This window comes from Silene latifolia, chromosome 7, assembly GCF_048544455.1.
Source record: "Silene latifolia isolate original U9 population chromosome 7, ASM4854445v1, whole genome shotgun sequence".
Taxonomy (NCBI): domain Eukaryota; kingdom Viridiplantae; phylum Streptophyta; class Magnoliopsida; order Caryophyllales; family Caryophyllaceae; genus Silene; species Silene latifolia.
This window is the reverse complement of record NC_133532.1, coordinates 123402751-123409291: the sequence shown is the minus strand read 5'-3', so window position 1 is coordinate 123409291 and position 6541 is coordinate 123402751. Positions and strand designations below refer to the sequence as shown.

The window sequence follows — 6541 nt, the reverse complement described above, 5'->3', positions numbered from 1 at the left end:
TCCAAAGATTGAAGGGCGGTGAATACTGAATCTCGATATTTGAAAGCCACAGCCCGAGGGGAGGATCAATTACCCTTACCTCCTCCTCTTGAATATCTCGTGGGTTCGGGCTCAACAAAGAGCAGCAGCAGACTCTGCGGGAAGCGGGCGTCTTTTGGCTCCCATATTTTCGGGTTGTTTGATTTATTGAAATTGTCGAGAATATGCAAAAAATGTAACAAGATTACTAAGAAGAAGGGAAGAAATTCAGGAAGAATTTTAGAAGAGTTTCAGAAGAATATTCAAGAAAGAAAGTGGAGGAAAATTGATCTTGCCTAAATACCGTATTTATAGAGAAGTAAATAACGGCATGAAAAACCTAGGAATTGTAAAATCACAAGATGATGTCATGTAGTAGTTGCGGTCTTCAACGGTAAATAGGAGTCTAAGAGTCACTAGATGAATGTGATTCTCTTTAATTAGTTAACCCGGTAAAATTGACATCTCACCCCTGGCCGGATCCAAAGACGGGTAAAATGTCAAGGGGCAATTGTTAGGCCAGCTTTAGCTCTGGTCGACCATAACTGGCTCGACTCAACAAGGTGACCGATCAAGACAAGAACCGGACAAATCGATCACTATTTAGCTCTTTGAAGAGTATTGTGGCAAGAAGACTACTAATTCCTGGAAAGGAAGCCCGATAGTCAAGATATCCTAGCTTGGCGGAGTACTAAAAACACTGGATTAAGCGGATAAACAAGAAATGCGATTATATAAGCCAGATAACCACACCCTATTCTCAAGGAAGATCAAGTCCAAACCTAAAACTATCTAATCCATGAATCTGGACGGAAAGAGGAAAAGAAGCTAAGGACTGGTTGATTTGAGAACGGGTCAAGCGAACTAATAGGAAGATTGCCCTATTATTCCGGCAACAACTCCTACCTTTGGGGAGAACGTTATACATTTATAACGTTATTCATTGTAACGTTGGGAAGACGGTAGAGAACTATAAATAAGAGAATTTAACAATTGTAAAAGAGATTCACGATCAGTCAATCTTACATATACTTTATCTATTTATTCTTGAGCATCTTGGATATTCGTACAATATTGTGTCAGTCTATCAAAATAATAACAACATCATACTTTATACTTATTTCTCTCTTTATCATTCATTTACACTATTCTAATCTTATAGAACTAGATACCCTGATCACTACGTAATTAAGCCGGATCCCTTCAGGAAAATCTTGCTAAAACACTAAACCATTCACAACCAATTCCAACTCAAGAACAGTGTCAGAAACCCTGCAACAACTGATAAACTAATTTACATACATAGCTTAAGACGCGGAAATATAAAGATACAACCCAAAAATAGAAAGGGAGACATATGTCCCTTCAAATTATATACAAACCAAAAGTGTAAAAGGTTTACTAATAAAATAGCCAAAACTAGGTCCAAGGTTCCTTGCTCACTAGCCGTCTGTGACCCCCAACTAAGCATCAACAACCTGTCAATCGCATTTTATACAAACACGAAAGCCACAATTCAGTGGGGAGTAACTTCGAGTCCTCCGACCACTTAATCGTCAAAATTAATGTAACATGTAATGTAACATGTAAACAATTTGATAAACCATTTACTTATCATGTATTCTAACAAATGACCCCTAAACTGACCAAACTAAACTATCATGTGAATCAGATAACAAATAGTAATCCAAACTTTATCAATCAGAATCGCTTACATCTCATCTATTACGATTCATAAAATCACCATACAAGAAAGGGCAATATATCAAAGAGAGGCATAAGTTCTTAGTACGGTCAATAGTCACTTTGTAACTCAAGTCTATACCACGAGGTAGGGAAGGTAATCGAACCGGTATCTTGGCTCAACGGTTACTATTAAGAAAACATGGCCAAGAGACAACACAACCCTAGCCTAAAATGGGGCGGAGACCTAGACATGCGGATACACACCACCGCACCCAAGACTCACGACTTTTTTTAAAACAACGTGAAGTGAGTACCCTAAGGACACCACCGAAGGATCGGCTAGTACTTGCCGACCCCATACTATCAAAATTAGTACCGAGGTCATGCCCCAACTTGGATAAACATCCACTAGTCAGGAACACAAAGGCTATCAAGCAGTGAACATATACTCGTCAGAGACTATAAAGACCTATCTATGATGAAGGCCGAAATACTCACCTAGGACCTAGTCACAGCTAGTCCCAGCTTGAATATTTTAGCCCACACCACCCAAAACTCACCACATAAGTCAAGTAAGACACCCACTTAACCTTAAGAGGGCAAAAAGTCCTACTTACCAACATAAATTCTAACATTCTATCATGTGAAAGCTATATAAATGTCTATTTACAGCATACAATCCCAACAGTTCCTCAATAAGTATTCAATACAAATTTCCAATCCTAGCAATTATAACAATATAAAAGGCTTTAGGGGAAATTAGGGCCATTTTTACAAAATAAGAAGCCATTAAAATTCAACTAACTAAATAAGAAGCTATTTAAATTCAATTAATTACACATGTGAAATAGAGATATAATAAATGGCCTAAAACAAGAAAAAGGCCGATTATCTAATTCATTCAACCGAATTTTTACCCGCAACCCCAGCCCCTGCGGACAGTGTACGGGTCAAATTTGGGTGACCAATCACTCAATTAACTGACATCGCATCAGTCAAAGGGACTAAGGCTCAGTTTTCGGCACAATCAACAAAGCATTACAATTATAGCTATAAAATTCATTTTGAACCTATTAATTACAAATTTCCTTTTGTAAACTACCCTAACATGTGATAACTATTAATATAAGCACAATTTTTTTCCCATTAACATAATTTTTGTTACTAGTATACTTCAACTCAAATTACTACTCTTTTTATTACTTATACTATTCTAATATTAATTAACCCGAAATGACCAATATTGTACGAAAAACCGCAAAACAAGCACGGACCAACCCGGGCCAACCCCAAGACCGGCCGGGGCTGCCGTGGGCCTGCCGGCTGCTGCCGGGCCCGCTGCCGCACCATTTCTTCTCTTTTTTTTTCATTTTTATACATTATAAGACCGTCTGAAAATTAATTAATCGTCCCCAATTCAACTTTGATAATTTAAACTACCAAAAGGCACAAATTAAGCTTGCATGCAACTAAGTTTAACATGTGAAAAAAATTACTACCCAAACAAAAATTCACCAAACATACAAAAATCAAAAACATGTGACGATAATTCGTCGAGTAGCTCGAAATATGTTACCTTAAGCTAGAAAATGAGCAATTAGTCCTCAAAATCGAAACCCTAACCACAACTAACCGCTATCCTCTACAATATACGAGTCCCCGAACTCGTCTTCCAATCCTTCACCTAATTAAACAATAAAAACACAAAAATTAAGCACAAAACCGAAATCACCGAAATTTGGTCTTAAAAGAACTTAATGAAAATTGAAATTAGAACATACTAAGTCGTAGATCGTGGCGAGGGGATTCCGGAAAGGTAAATTATGCGAAAAACGGACAAGAAACGAAGATTTTATGACGATTTTGAGCTTGAATGTGTATGAAAATGGGGTTTTGGTGTTTTTTAGAGGATGAACATCAAAATTTCAGAAAAAGAAAGAACAAAGGGGAAGGGGAAGCCGTGCGTGAGAGAAGAAAGGAGGAAAAATTACGTGCGGGATTTTTAGTCGGGATTTTTAACGAGTCGGTTTTGACTCGTTTCAATAATAATTAAATCCGTAAGTCAAACGCAAATTCCGTCAAGTCCAAAGTCTTTAAACACGAGATTACAATAAAATTGAGTATTCACATGACCCATTTCCAAATTCGTTTACCCAACGTTCAAACGAATTGTCATTTTTCCCCCGATACGCCCTTATTTCGAAATAAAAGATTTTACACGGTTTAAACTATTTTTAAACATTTCAAAACTATCAAAATAAATACTTTTCTTCAAAATATAATAAAATTATATTTCTTTAAATTATTTTTACATTAAATACTTAATTATCACTTTTATTTTGATTAATAAATTATTTCTGAGATATATTAACGGTCCGAAATTTACGGGGCGTTACACCCCGGAATTCCGAAAAACCGTGTATTATACACTTCAATTTCAGTCGTTCGGAAGGTCGTACCGGACCCTGTTTCTTTTTCTCCCTTTTTTTCAATCACGCGTCCGATCTCATTTCAGGAATCAACCTGTTCGATTTCAGCCTCAAATAACGAGCTTTAACACATTTTTCACGATAATCCGAGTTTCGGCGAATGCTGGTTTGTGGCACACCGGCACCTCCAAATGTCTTCCGTTGGTACGTCCTCAACAACTCCATAAGTTTGTTCATTCAATCAGATTTACCATAGTTCAGTTTAGTTTTAATATAACTCGGAATTTTTTGTGACGAGAATATTAAGTCTTTTTTTTTTTTTTTTTTTTTAATGACAAACTTTTTTATTTGGTAATGACAATTGACAAGATTGTAATATATGATACCTCTAATCTAAGATCGTTAGACAATGAGTTGATAACTTAATGCATGAACTAGTTTGATAAGTTAATTGACATAAATGGACAAACATAATACAATCATACCTCCATCACATATTCTGATATTCATTCACATGTTGCAACAAACAAAATATCCCCAATATATAAATTCCAAATAACACCAACCAACAACTACACCGTACCACTGACCGTATATCAAATCGAACTCCTATTTTTATACAACAGTACAGTACTATTGTTACGGAGAAGTTGCTATTATTGTGTATTGTCAAATTCTCATTGAAGACGGACATTATCCGTCACAAGCTGAAGACGGATAGTGTCTCTCTCACAAAATGCAAGTGGGAGGGCAAGTGGGGGTATCCATTTCCCCCCACTTACACTATCCATTTTTATTTTGTGAGAGAGACACTATCCGTCTTCAGCTTGTGACGGATAGTGTCCGTCTTCAATGAGAATTTGTGTTGTTAATTTGTTTGGAGCTTATTAGGATATGAGATAATTGATTGGGCCTCAATCATTACCTTAAAATTTTGATTGAGATAGTCTTATCAACAGAGCTTTTAATGAGAAAAATAATTAGTAGTCTTTTAGTCTTCATTCAGCTGCGGAGCCAGAAATTAAACCCGATAAGAGCGAATAATTAATGGTTTAAGGAACGCTCGGGAAAAAAGGGAAAATTTTAAAACTTCAAAAATTTCCAACCGACAGCGAGAGCAAACGCCCTTACTAACACCCCAACTCCATCATTACCTTCATGGTTTCATTTCGTTTGTTTGTTTAGTTTTGGAGTATTTTTTTTTTTTGAGAAAATAGTTTTGGAGTATTTAATTAAATGTAAAAAAATGATTAGGTCAAGTCGGCATATACAAATATTCTGGAATACTAAAACTTGGGAGAGAGAGTCTCTCACTAAGTTATTGAGAGACTAATCTTTCGTAATCTTTTATTTGTATTTCGTACCATTTTTATTGTTGATCGTGATATAATAATTTCGTATCTATATACATAATAAATGTTCTCATTATATCATTAATTATGATTTATTCCTATTTTATTATTTTTAGTACCACTTTTTCTTAAAATTGTACAATGGTCTCTTAATAAAGCTTATTAAGAGAACGTCTCTCAGGAAACCTACTCATCTTGAAAATGCATGCAATTTAAGGGCAAGACATTAGAAATAATGTTTTTTTTTTCCTAGTATTGATCAGTTTATATAATAACTTATGTTTTAAAAAAGTATCTCAATATAGAATTATCTAGGGAGTAAAAGAGTCCGTATGTAAGTACTTTCGCACTTAAAGCGACAAAAAAATGCAAAACTCAACAAGCCGAATTTTTCGTATTTACTCAATTGTATTAGTTAATCTCATCAAAGTATTTACTAGTTATAATGTAGTCTTATTAATTTCGAAAAAGTCTTTAACCTACAAACTAAAAGACAAAAATATTTTGAACAACAAGTCTTAAGTTTGAATCTCTAATATATTGTACTTGTAACTCATTTGACGCCAAAAACATTCAATATTATCGCAATCCGAACCGATTTGGATGAAAGATATAAAATCCACATTCACTTCATTATTGGATTCGGATCCGTTACCAATTTGATCATATCCCTAATCCGTACCCTTCATTCTTTGACAAAGACTTTGAGCTCTCATGCAGCCACGCATTTACGCCTTTGTTCCGACTTTTCTGACTTTGACGGGTCCTCTTCTCCACTATCATTCAAAAGGCTTGGGAGGGGTAGAATCGTCATTTGCAAATGAATGGATATTCTTTCGTATTCGGAATTATGGCAAGATGGCAATTGCAATATTGCATGTAGGAGGAATTTAATTTGTGGGGTTTAATTATCAAAATGGCATAAAAATTGTGTGTGTCTATTATGCATTTGGAAAGTAGTGTTAACGACGTGTAGTTCATAAATGAAAATAAATAAATAATTTTTTTATGTTTTTTCACGGTTATGTTTATTTCAGATTATAATATAATTGTGTA

At 35.2% G+C, this 6541-nt stretch overlaps 1 long non-coding RNA gene across 1 annotated transcript; it reads right to left on the bottom strand.

Moving 5' to 3' along the window:
• Positions 1 to 1145: 1145 nt before the first annotated feature.
• LOC141591350 (uncharacterized) lies at positions 1146 to 3662 on the bottom strand. The gene is made up of 3 exons (XR_012520818.1): positions 3486 to 3662; positions 3281 to 3388; positions 1146 to 1496 (listed from the first exon to the last, which is right to left on the bottom strand). It is a non-coding gene; the product is annotated as an uncharacterized LOC141591350 (long non-coding RNA).
• Positions 3663 to 6541: the final 2879 nt, after the last annotated feature.